The following is a 14,241-nucleotide window of genomic DNA, read 5'->3' as shown; positions in this document are numbered from 1 at the left end:
CTGAGCTGTACCCCTAACCACTTCCTAGCATCAGTTATATGGTGGATGTGTATTTCAAGTGATCAGTTGGCACACACACCACTGTCTGCTGTCTGGTAAATCCTGGCCTGTGACTAGATTTATGCAGGGGAATCTGCATGAACTTCCTACAAAATTTCAAAGTCAGCCAGAAGTCTGCAGACAGACACAAATCATATTCACAAACTAATGAAGCAGTGAATTCACATGTGGGATCCAAATAAAGGTAAACTCCTGTGTCCCATTCCAATAAAAGTGACAGTTTACTTGTAGCTCATGATATTGACAAGAAAGGTTGATTTTTGAAGGTGTTGTCTCCTCACTGTAACACTTGGAGAAGTTTACTTTAGCTCAGCCAAAATCTGAAAGTCTTAGAGGGTCATCTAAGGTAAAAAGTAAGCATGAAAGCCCCAATAGGCTACTGATACTCCAGCTTCTCTCTCTCCTTCAATTTTAGCTGAAGTACCTGCAATTTCTTTATTAAATGCAATTTGGAAACAAGTGCAGAGCTTTGCAGAACGCAGGCCTACTTCTCAAATGGATTTGCAGGCACAAGGTCGAGTGACCCCATGGAAGGAGGCTTCTTACCGTCACAGTGAGTGCATGTGTAGACCTCTGGAGCAGTGGGCTACCCAGCATCCAATCACAGAACTTGAGAGGTGTGCACAAAGTCCAGGACCACCCTACATAGAAACAGAAAGAAAAAAAAAATCCATGACGGCATATAAACATCTCTTCCCTCCTGTTCCTTTAGAGAGCCTTCTCATCCTAAGTCAAATTTTACATTTGTTCATCATTTTTGTCTTCTCCTTTTAAAGGAAGATACAGGCTCTAGATGCAAAGAATTAAAAATGTAATAGGCATTAAAATAGCTGGCCAGGCATTATCACACATGTACCAATGACAAAAATCACTATTAGCAAAGATCTTGCTGCTGCTATTACTCAATAATAATGTCCTAGGAGGCACCTTGGTTTTTAGGACAGTGCTGTATGCAGCTGACAATGTGTATACACCCTCAGGTAAAGACAGCACAATGAAGTAAAGAGACATCTCAGATACCCATGCAGAACATTTACGGTACATCTACCTTGCTTGTTAACCTCATGCTTGCAAATTATATCTTATCTTTGAGTCCTTTAAAAGCAAAGACGTCATCAACTAATATGTCTTTATTCTTTTGTTTCTCTTGGTGCTAGAGGAAAAACCTACAGCAGTGCAGAAGCCAGGCAAGAGCTCTACCCCTGAATTCTACCCCAGGCCCATGATAAGCTTATGAGCAGTGCTTGCGCGAACTGCCATTGCAAAGAGTTCTTCCTGGAGTTTTTAAACCTACTTGCTTACTTATTTAGTGTGTGTCTGTGTGTGTACTTGCAGCACGCACAGACAACTTTCCAAAATCAGTTCTCTCCTTCCACTGTGCATCCCTGGGGTCAAACTGAGCTCAGCCAACAAGCTTGCTGGTGGGGACCTTTAGCCTCTGAACTATCTTACAGAGCCTGAAGTGATTTTGCAGAAAAAAATAACATAAAATATATTTTTTTCAGTAACTAGGAACACAAATCATCGAACCAGCAGTTTCCTAATGTGATGTGCCTTGCAAAATTTCCTTAGTTGTGAATGAATCCAGTTCCCTAGAGTTTAATCTATCTAAAACCATCAGAAAATAGAACAACCAAGGAAATTGAACTCCTGCTTCTCAAGTTCTTAATCATCTTGAGTAATAGCTAAAAGGTACAGGTTTACTGTAACTTAAAGCCCCCAGTGAAACTGTGAGGAAAGTTGCTGCTTATTACCATCATAAACTGTTTTCAGGAAATTCAAGCAAATCATTCCTATAGAGTTAAGTTTAAGGTTCTGCTGTTTAACAGAAGGAAATGAAAGAGATTTGACAAGCAAGTTCACAGGCCTCCAAGTTTCATTCCCATACTAAAAAAGAAAGAACGTATAAGGATTTTAGAAATAAAATAAGATTCATACAAAATTCACCTACAAAATCTCTGAATGGAAATTAAAAGGCACCAAACCAGAAAGAATCAGGTACAAAGGGTTATGCTTATAAAATAAAACCAAATTTTGTTAGGAAAAAAAATCCACTGGGAAATAGAGGCTGGGAAGATGGCTCAGCAGGTAAGAGTACTATGCTGCACTTGCAGAGGACTTCAGTCAGTTCCCAGTACCCAATGGCAGCTCCAATTATCTGTAACTCTCTTTCCTGAGAATACTGGTTTCCTCAGGCACTGCATTCATGTGATACCTATATATACATGCAGACAAACACACACATAAATAAAATCAAAAATAAATAAGTCCTTTTTAAAGGAAAAATAGTGGAAAAAGGACAAAACTCTTTAAAGGAAGCTGAAGAGGAAGCAAATGACAGCTTAGGGTAAGCTGTAAATTATGGGGTGGGAGAAGGATAAGCCTTACGATGAAATAGCTAAATGCTACAAAGTATCAAAATATAAGCAGCTGTCACCACAATAAGCTCCAAATTGCCTGTAAATTAAAAGATTAAACCCCATCATAATTCAATAAGTAATTAATATACTAACAGTTCCTATTACAAGCTGTTCAGAAAAAAAAAACTTTAGAAATGAATTTCTATTTCCCTTGGTCCAAAACAGATGGTAACTCACAAATCAGAGTTTCAAAACTGAAGACTATCTTTTATATATGTTGTGAAACTGTGTAAGCCTAATTGATTTTATCATCTGTGTGTGATCAACACACACACACACACACACACACACACACACACACACACGTACACACGGAAATTATGATTTTGGTTAATTTCTCTGGTTATACAACCTGTCAAAAATAAATCAGTGGACTACTGAAAACAATAAATCAAAACAAGAAACTAAACATTCCAATAGCTATTTTAGATGGATCTCCCCATGATTAGTAAGTACCTAAACAGAACCATCATCAATAGTTGGTATTCTTAGGCCTGAGGAGATGGTTCAGTTTGAAAGTGATAGCTTTGCAAGCACTAGGACCTCAGCTCAGGTCCCCAGAACCCATATCAAACCAGGGCATGGCAGTGAACTTCTGTAACTCCAGTGCTGTTGGGTAAGGAAAAGCAGATCATTCAAGCTCACTGGCCAAACAGTCTAGCTCCATCAGTGAGTTCCAGACTAAGGATGTTTGCCTTGGTCAGGACATTTTCTGAATAATAGAAAAATAACTAAAAGACTTGTATTTTCACTGTTTAGCTGATACCCTAATTTGGACACAAAACTCCAGGGGCATAATGTACCTCCCAGCCCGCCCCCCACTCCCACTGTATCCTGTATTTCCCTCTGTCATGTTATCCAAAGCATGCACTTTTATGTTTCCAGCTAAGAGGAAGAATGTCATCCCATGTTAATTTCTAGGCTGGACTCAATATGTTTGGACATAGAATATGTACAGTAAATGTAATCTGAAGGAGGGGAAGTGCTTGGAGTTTAGATCATGTATGTTCACAGAGCTCTGCAGTAGCTGATGACACACATTAACACAGCAATTACACAATCTCTCTACCACATTTGTTTTCTTCCTGACTGACTTTATTGCAAAATACCAGAAGGAGTAAAATATTTTCACAAGGATACTAGAGTTCAGAAAGATTCGTTTGGAATCCTTCCTGTGTGGGTTGGAATCCAGAGACTCAAACATTCTAGGCATCCCCGCCCAGTTCGATTTTTCTTTTGGGACAGTATAATGATGCAGACTAGCCCTGAACATGATTATCCTTCTACTTCAGCCTTCTCTATCCTGGGGCTACAGGATTTTCAGTAAGTATTCCTTCTATACCCTTGATGTGACATCTCAATACACTAATGTCCTATTTGAGTGATCATGAGCCAGCACTCACCTACTTTTCTAACTTCTAACTCTTTAATTACTATTGAGAAGTCACAAATGTGGCCATATGTCCAATCTCAAGAACACCCTCTGTTAGGGTCCATTCTAAAGTCAAATAGGTAAGTTTCTCCATTCCCACTTTGCTCTAAACCTTGTTTGTTACTTTACAGTGCTTCAGAACAAGACTGCATATTTAAAAAATACTATAAAGAATTTTTATTTTATCTAGTTAGTTGTTTTGAATTGGAGATATCAGATAGATAGATAGATAGATAGATAGATAGATAGATAGATAGATAGATAGATAGATAGTCAGTCAGTCAGTTCAGGCTGGCCTTTAATTCACAATCTTACTCTTTCAATCTCCAGGGTACTGGCTACAGGCAAATACTAGAACTATGGGGGACTTTAGAGAAGCATCAAGACCAGAGGGCATAGATTGTGGACAAGTGCTGGGATCACAAATGTGTGCTATAAAGAGTCCTTGGGATAACAAATGAGCTCTGGGAATGACAGCCATCATAGGCTACCAGTGGGATTTCAGGTGAAGGTACTGTCTGCACAGTGAGCACTGGAATTAAAGGCATGCACCACAACACCTAGCCCACCAGAAGCCCAGGCATAAACTTTTCGGTACTTGTGCATGTGTGCATGCATGCATGTGAATGTGTTGACATTCACCATAAGCCAGAAGTTGACATTAGATCACTTCCTTGGTTGCTCTGCACATTACTGAGACAGTCTCTCATTGAGATAGTCTAACTAGACAACTTACTCCAGGGATCCCCCAACCTCTTGCATACCAGGCTTATAGTTAGTTTTTATGTAGGTTCTGGGGCTCAAAGCCTGGTTCTTATCCTTGTATAAGTAAATGGTTCATCCACTGGGCCATGTATGATCATGCAGAACTTTCAAATTGCATATAAGAAATAACAGATAAGCAGTAAATGATAAGTAAAAGTGTGTTCCTCTCAAAGGATCACATTCTCAGCCTATGAGAAGGGCATTAGCAATTAAAAGAGTTCTCTTTAAACATGATACCAAAGTTCAAAGTATTTTTCTCACAAGAGGAAATCCTGCCTTCAAGACTGATTACCACGAATAAATTTACCATTTACTGAGTATTCATGTACTCAATACAATAAGAACATCCCAATTCAAGCTCCCTATCACTAATTATAACCCAGCATCTTCAAGATTGTTCTTTGGTTTTAGTTGAAGTAAAATAAAATCACTCAACATAGAATTAATCACTTTGAAAATGTACAGTTTAGTGGTATTTAGTACCTTAAGTATCTCAAGGAACCACCACCCACAAAACACTTTTATCATACTAAAGGAAAACTTTCCACCTATTCCCAATCATTCCACCACTCCTCTTGGAAATATCAGAGCTGCTAGTTGGATACTCAAGCCTGTGGATTTGCCTACTCAACGCATTTCATAAATACACATACACAGTGACCATCTGTGTCTGGCTTCTCACTGACCATATTTCAAAGCTCTTCCTTCAGCAGCAAGGATCTAACCTCATTCCTTTTTATGGCCATGCACCATGTTGTAAGTGTTGAGTGATTTCCCTTCGAGGGAAATCAAGCAACGTTAGGAGAGACCAGGTGGAGATGAACTCCAGAACAGTGAGAGAGACTCTTATTTTTTTTTTTGAAGTAGGAACAATGCACACACGCACACACACAGTCCATGTTTTCTCCAAATGAAATATAAAACCAATGTGTATTTCCCAATAGGCTCTGCAAGCTCAACATTTTATGACAATGTGACCAAAACCAAAGTATGCCAAGATGCTAATGACTTAAAAAAATAAGTGTAATAATAGTGCCAAGAAGTAGGGCAGTTCTCTGTGAACCTTTATTCACTGGGAATTAAAATCAGGCCACCACTCTCGATTTTCTTTTACTCATGGTCATAGGAAGGTAAAAATTGACAATATCTGAATTGTCGCCTCAGATCACCTTACTATTATATTTTGTTTTTTATATTATGTTGGAATACCCTTCCTTCAGACCATAACTTCTTAAGCTGTAAGTATGATCCCTTATGGTATCATGTAGCCAAATCAGGGCTTACCAAAAATAATTGGCAATAGTTCAAGGTTTCTGAACGCACAACCACGAATCAATTCAAAGTCAAACTTGTAAAGAATACAAGGGGCTCCCAGTAAGGTTTGGCCATGCTGCCTGTGTGTAACCTCACTGTGATCTTGCTTTTAAAATTATAAGACACAAACTGCCCATGTCATCACTACACACTCAAGTTTTAGACTGATATATGTTATGAACTGCGGTGCTTTTTCCAGCTTTTATAGACACAGCACGGCTTAATTATGAAAAGCAAAGACTTCGTATTTTCCTACATCATTCCTTAGCATGCCAGTATCAAGTTAGTATATTTTCAGATGTCTAATATTAAAAAATGATGTTTGAGTTTCTTCTCTCTCCCCCACTTTCATATGTTTTGTACACGTGTGTATATGCATGTTTGACTGTGTGTGTGGAGCCCTGAGGTAGACACCAGGAATCATCCTTCATTTCTCTGTCACCTTATTGACTGAAGCAATCTCAATGAGATCACTAATTATCTTGCTAACCAGCTTGCTCTGGGAAATCCCAGGTCCCTATCTTCCCAGTATGGAATTATTACAGGAAGGGATCCAAACTCAAGTCCTCACACTTGCCAAGCAAGTGCTCTGAACACCGAGCCATCTCCCAAGATGACATATTTTCGTTAAAATGATGATGATGATGGTGGTGGTGGTGGTGGTGGTGGTGGTGGGACTTTGGTTAGGACAGAATTTCCAAAAATTTCTGAAATGCCGTTGTTAAATATTTTGTGCTTATGTATTTATTCAAAGTGACATTCTTGGCACTGAAGATTTTAAATTCAAAATATTGATCAACTTTGAAAATCACTGAAGATGCTCTACAACCTACCACATTATGATTTAATTCTTTATGTAACAGCAAGCATATCCATCTCATTAGTATGCAAATCTGTTTTCATGTTAATGACAAAGTTGTACCAAAGAACTGCTTTGGAATAATTGCTATGTCTTATCATCAATAAGTCATAACAACAGATCACCAGATATAGAGGATGACCAAGTTGACGGCTATAAATATTAGAAGGACACAGCAAAAAGTGAGAAAATAAAATACGGCTAACCAAAGGGGAAAATTGTAAAAATACCTAATTCATTAAAGTATAGAGGAAAGGAAGTGGGGAAGGGGGGAAGAAATGGAGAAAATGTCATAGAAATACAAAATGAATGACCAGTACTAAATGCTGTACTGAAATAATACAACTGATAACTAGCCAGGTCCCATTTATGTTATGAAAATACATAACATACTATGTATGCATGTGTTTTCTACTAGTGCACATATATGGTATTGATATATGTCATGCTTACTATGATATCACTGAGAATCTTCATATATTAATCACACTTATCCACATGTTATTATATTAATAAATTCCTGTACGTTCATATTAACATATGTGGTAGATAGTGTTAATTCTCAGCTTGACAGGTTCTGGGGTCACCTGGGAGACAAGTCTCCAGGCCTACCTATGATGGATTAGTTGGCTTCTGGGCATGCCTGTAAGAAATGATATCAATAGACTAAGGTTAACTGATGTAGGGAAGACTCACTATGAAAATGGGTAGCATCATTTCTTGGGCTGTGTCTTGGACTGTATAAAAAAAAAAGACAATGCCAACTGATCTCTTAGCTTCCTAGCTATAAATACAAACTAATCAACGAACCCAAGTTTCTGTGGCTTTTATTTCCCTACCAAGATGGACTGTAGCTTTGACCTATGAGCCAGAAAATACACTTAACCGTCAAGTTGCTTTCAAAATATTAATTATATATATGTGTGAATGTTTTCCCTTTACATATATGTCTGTACAATGTATGCATGCGTGGTGTCCTGAGAGATCAGAAGAGGGCATCATATTAGAGTTATAGACGTAATGAATCATCCATCATGTGGACACACCTGAACCTGTGTCCCTTGTAAGAGAAACAGGGCTCTTAACTGCAAAGTCATCTCTATGGAACCTCCCTCAAGTTGATTTTTGTCACAGAATTTTACCACAGCATCAAAAATTGTAATCTCAGCACTCTTGTATCGAGACAGGAGGACCCCTGCAACCTTATAGGACAGCTGGCTTAGAGAATGAAGCAATAAATTAGAGACCCCCATCTCAAACATGATGGAGATGAAAACCCACACCTGTGGATTCCTCTGACCACCATACATGCATCCAGGCATGCATATACATGCATATTCTCTCTCTCTCTCTCTCTCTCTCTCTCTCTCTCTCTCTCTCTCTCATACCTATAATAAAAACAAAGAACATAAAAGAGGAAATGTAAACTCAGTATGGTGTTGCATACCTATAATCCAAAACCTATGAGGATGAGGCAGGAGGATCAAGAGCTTGGAACCAGTCTCTGCTACATGGAAAAAAAAAAGGTTAAAAAAAAGTGCCTGTCTTGGTGGTTCACATCTATAATCCAAGCATTTGGGAGGCACAAGTAGATGGACCTCTATGAGTTCAAAGCCATCCTGATCAACATAGTAGGATATGGGACCACAGCAACAACCTATATATCCAGGATAGCAAGGACTACATAGAAAGACTGTCACGAACTACAACCCCAGCCTCAACAAATGAAGAAACAAAACATGGATTGATTTATGGATGCTACACAGCTCTGCCTACATCTAGCATGATTGGTAAGCAAATGTCACATCATATAAAAACAGCACTCTATTGCAAGGAGACTGAACAATAACTTGGCAGTCACATTGGACATTTGAGAGGTTCATTTTCCTCATTTTCAAGGAGGGTAATGCAGGCATTCACAGCTTGACTAATGAGGATAATGGCAGGAGATGGAGAGTGCTGGATAATAGAAAACACATACAATTGCCATGTTCTCTACCATGTACCGCTATTGTGAATGGGGTCTCATTTTTCTTAATCAAAGTAAATAATGATGCTCAGTATCTTTCAAATTATGCTCCTCTGTTACGCTTTTTAATAGTTTTGGATCACATTATGGATATCCAGCAACAAAGAAGCACACAAAAAGCCCACAACATAGTCATTGTAAATAAAAACACATCTTATTAGGCTACTGCCCTCATCAAATTTTTGTCACAGCTAGTCTGGGCTCAGAATTGCTGCTGCCTTCTGATCTGTTGTGAGGCAGCTTTCAATGGAAGAAGGTGTTCACCTTATAAAATAAAGGGACAGAAAGGGATGGAGGTCCCAATATTCACTCCAAGTACACACCCCCAGTGACTCAAATTCTTCTCATTAGGCCATGATGCCTTCAATAGCATTATGGGATGGGAAATCAACATGTAATACAAAATGTAGGGGACACATTTCAACCTCAAACTATGGCAGCTCCTATATTTACGATCCTCCGCCATGGTTTGTCATCAGTGTCAAGACATAATATGGACACAATAAGGACACAATAAGGATAACTACACATATATCACCAGAATATTGGGTGATTTTTCTTTTATGCTAATATGTATGGTATATATTTGTATGCATATTCACCATGAATGTAGGCACCCATGCATGTGGCAGCCAGAGGATGACATCAAGAATCTTTCTAGATTTCTCCCCAGAGTCTACTGAACCCAGAATTCCCCTGCCTGACCCATTCAGCTATTTTAGCTAGCTACCTTGCTCCTGGGTACCTCTGATCCCGCTTACCAAGCACTAGACCTACAGGGATGCTGAAACTACAGGAGGATGCAACACCACACGAGCGCACACACGCACGCACACGCACACACCTTTTAAAATATACTTAAACTGGTCACATAAGGGGATGGATTTGTCCTCTGTGTAACATAATTATACTGATTTTTTAGAAGAAGCAAGTGGGTTTTAGCAAGGCAAAATGAACCAAATTGGAAAAAAAAAGGCTAGCAGATTTTCCCTTCTGGAAGAGAACATTAAAATCTTTACTCTCAAATTAAATTTGTACGCATCTTGCCAATCTGACTACATGAATGGCACTCTGAACAGTTCCTCCAGGCTGTTTTCCCAGATGATTTTATCTGCCCACCTTTCTCTTTTTTACTCCTTTCCTCTTTCCCAAACAGACTCTTTTATACAAATATCAAATGTGGTTCCAGAAAAGAGAAAGTACACATACCCCATTCCCTATAAAAATTAACTTCCAAATGTGTTGGCTAATTTTGCAACTCTATTTCCCTTTGAGCCTGTCAAAATTTGTCTCAAGTTCTAAGATGATGATTCCAATAAAACAATATGGTAAATGTAAGCTACACAGATACAGGTGTGATGGTTAGGTTTGATGCTCCTGACAACAAATACAACACAAAGTGTGGCCCTAAAGTATGGAAAGCAATGGTCATAAAGATCTGAACTTGGCTCCACAGCACCCACATAAAGCCAACTGCAGCATTATGTCTATAATCCCAGCAGGCTACCAGACATTTGGGAAGAAGAGACAGAAGATCACAGGCCAACTAGCCTGGAATATGTAGCAGTCAACAATCAGACTCTCTCAAAAAATGTGGAAGGCAATGACCAAGCCAAGCTGAAGTTCCCTGACCTCAGATGCATACCATGGGAGGTGCATACCTGCACACAAATAAACACACATTATAGACACTACAAACAAATAAAAATTATAAAAGTATTAAAAATAAAATGCCATTTTGAGGACATCATTCACAGATGGAATATATGAAATATTCCAGGGTAAAAACCACCACAGAATACCCAGAATGACATTTATATCATATTATAGGGTTGATTGAAAACAAAACAAAACAAAAATGACAGTGCCTCTTAGTTGGATACAAATCTTGTTCCCAAATTGATCATGAACAAAGGATCAGAATTTTGAAGACTTTTCTCACGTTGGGTACCTTCACTTTTGGGTACTTTTCTCACGTTGGGTACCTCCCACTTCAATTCAGTGGGAATATATTGCCTGCTTAACAGAAATAAGAGGAAGCTAAGTTGTTGAATCCCAAGCACAAAGGGGGATACATCTGAAATGAGCAAAACTAAGACTTTTTTACTTAAAACAAAGAAGCAAACAAAAAATAAAACATCTATCCTTCTGAGGTCTTCAGCAACTACAATTGATTCTTGCACACAGGTGTAGCAGTCAACAGCCTTGTATGTGGGTGTCTCACTTGGCTCAGCCAGTTAACCCTCTCTGCCCCACACATCTTTTATTTCTATTCTACGACAAGGTCTTGCTATGCAGTTCTGGCTGGCCTCAAAACTGGTTATGCAGTCTGAAATAGCCTGGAACTATGGGTTTGCCTGCCTTAGCCTCTTGAGTGCTGGGATTACAGGACCTGCTGCAACCACATCTGCCTCAAATTTATTCTTGGAGGATAGAGCAAAAGCAGCCTGAAGCTATGCTGCCTGTTATCACCCCTCTATTCTGCTATTGCATCAAATAGTCATATTCAATATTAAAATCAATTGCAGAGCCTAGGTTCAGTAAGACTATGAACAAAAAACTCTGAGTTTCAGAGAAATTATACCCTGGATGGAACTGGAGATCACAACCTGTTCCTATCCTAGACCACCAGGACCTGTTTTACACGGACAGCAGTCTTTTGTGTGGGGTGAGAGGGTAGGTTTGATGAAGCTAATCATTCAGGATTTGCTCTAGTGTTAGGGTTTTTTTCTTTCTTTTTCGATTGCCTCCCCTGCCCTGCCCTGACTTGACTTTTTGTCAGAGCATGAACTACTATGGAGTATTCCTAGATCTACAGCTCCAAGCTAGGCAAAATCTACAGGATCTGTATTCACAGAGAGACAACACCAGGAATCTAAATTGGACTTCTGCTGTAGTGCCGCAACTTTTAGTGGTTTAATGGACACATCTTAGAGTCTTCCACTTTGTGTGGAATTAGACCTTTCCTTCAAATACTGTAAAGAACACACACACACACACACACACACACACACACACACACACACACGCACACACACACACACACACACCCCTACCTCACTTAAACCTAAAAAAAAAAAAGAATGAACATACTGGGTTAGAATAATTAAAATTGGGGTTGGGGATTTAGCTCAGTGGTAGAGCGCTCGCCTAGCAAGCGCAAGGCCCTGAGTTCAGTCCCCAGCTCAAAAAAAAAAAAAAAAAAGAATAATTAAAATTATTTACAAAGTTCTGTTAAAGGAAAATTAATGCTGAGTTAGCAAAAATTAAAGCATTAAGTTCCTTTTAATATTTTTAATTGTAATAGAAAAATCATTCCCTCATTCTTCCCTCTAGCTATTCCCAGTTACCATCCCTCAAACCTCTCCCTTGACTACCACCACGAAATGAGTCTCTTTTTCTTTATCACATGCATACATATGTACACACACACACAAATTATTTTTTTATCCAGTGCCGAATGGTCAGCACTGAAAACATACATGTGAATAATATGCAGAGCGAGCAGATTATATTTAGGATGAGATAACATGTGGACAGAAGCATGGCATATCCTAATCATTATAGCAACTACAGGAAAAAGCAATCTTTCTTTTTTGTCCTTTTAACTGACAGAGAGACCCTGAAGAATGTTCTTTTCTTCAACCAAGCAAAGATAAATGACACTCTACAAATTTCTTAAATTACACAGGTCAAAATTGTAGCACTCCAAGCATACCAAAATAATACCACAAATTATGGTTCAGCAAGGGCTGGAAGTAGAGCTCAGTAGTAGAGTGATCACATCCTGTGCTTGAGACCCTAGTTCTGTCCTTGTTCCATCAATATGTTAACATTTAGGCTGTATGCTTCTTTGGTGAACATTGTCACAATAAAACACAAATATCCCATTGATTTTTTTAAAACAGGTTTCTGTTCTGAGAATCAACACATGCCAAGTGCCATGTATGGTATATGCTTTACCTAGTAGGATTCAAGTGGTTTGCCTGGTTTGCTCATTGCTACCTTCCCTGCATTTTATTCAGTATCTGCACAATAAATAGTCATTGGGTTGTCCAATCTGTTAAGGCTGAGAGATGAAATGAAGACATCATCAAAGAAGATAATGTCCATCAGAAAGTCAAGCAAAGAGACAGTCACAGAGGTATAAGACACTATGGTTAATAGTGATTGTCAATTTGACAAGATCTAGAATCTCCTAGGAGACAACTCTGTAACCCTCTGGACCTGTGGGGTGTGTGTGTGTGTGTGTGTGTGTGTGTGTGTGTGTGTGTGTGTGTTTTGACTAGATTAGGCTAGCTTCTGGGCAGGTCTATGAAGGACTATCCAGATTAGGCAAACGGAGGTGGAAGACCCACCCTTGAATCTCAGTGGCACCATTACATAAGTTGGGGTAGTAAACCAAATAAGGGGGAAATGAGCTGAGCCCTCGCTGTCATTTCTGTTTTCTGAGTCTGGTTGCAATATAGCCAGCTGCGTCATGCCCCTGTTCCTACATCCATGCCTTCCCCACCATAATGTATTTTATTAAATCTATAGGCCAAAATAAACCCTTTCTCCCCTGTATCTCCTATAAAGATTTACTTTTTGAAGCTAGGCATGCTGATGCACAGATGTAATCCCAGCATCCAGAAGGCTGAGAGGCAGGTAGTCCTTGAGAGATGTCTGGGCTACATAGTGAGACCTCATCTCAACATCAGAAACAGCCAAAATAGTATTAACGCCTTTTTTCATTTCTTTTTCCTATTACTCAAGCTCCAAGACTAATAAATGTGTCTTCATTTTTTATGTTCACCAAATCTCAACTTGGATGTAAAATTTTTACTGAAAATACGTGAGTGGAAGCTCATAAAATGCACACATGAAAAAGGGAACTTTTCGGTCATGAAATTCTTCTCTAATTGGTTCACACACAAATTTTTAAATTATATGTCTACAGCATTTTTCTTCCTGAACCACTTCCAAATCCATTAATAACCACAAACTTGTCCTAGTTTAACACTAACCCTTGTCTAAAAATAGAATAACTTTCCATTTGAAAAGTATTTTCCATTTTATGAGTTGGTTTGCCTAGTTTCAAAAAGGAACCTGAGAGCTTCAAGCCAGACCAGATCATCACTGTAACTGTAGACACACAACAAAAATAAATATGCAAAATCCGCACACTGTTCACATGACTAATATATATGACAAGGCGCGTCTATAGAAATTAGATTGCTTGGAATACACCATGTAAACTTCATTTTTATGTTTAAGTGTATTTTTTACCTGCATGTCTGTGTACCATGTGTGTGCAGTGCCTGTAGAAGCCAGAAGAGGGTGTCAGATTGCCTAGAGCTGGAGTTAAGAGTGTGTGGGCTGC

At 38.9% G+C, this 14,241-nt stretch overlaps 1 protein-coding gene across 3 annotated transcripts in view; it reads right to left on the bottom strand.

The window, feature by feature from the left end:
* Tbl1x (transducin (beta)-like 1 X-linked) overlaps positions 1-14,241 on the bottom strand; it is a 156,550-nt gene that overhangs the window by 27,951 nt on the left and 114,358 nt on the right. For all 3 annotated transcript variants that reach the window (XM_039099666.2, XM_039099665.2, NM_001106964.1), the window contains 1 exon segment: positions 607-701. The gene's annotated coding sequence lies outside the window, so the exon portion shown is untranslated.

Source organism: Rattus norvegicus, chromosome X (assembly GCF_036323735.1).
Source record: "Rattus norvegicus strain BN/NHsdMcwi chromosome X, GRCr8, whole genome shotgun sequence".
Lineage (NCBI taxonomy): Eukaryota > Metazoa > Chordata > Mammalia > Rodentia > Muridae > Rattus > Rattus norvegicus.
The sequence above is the reverse complement of the archived record's forward strand: the minus strand, read 5'-3'. Positions and strand labels throughout refer to the sequence as shown.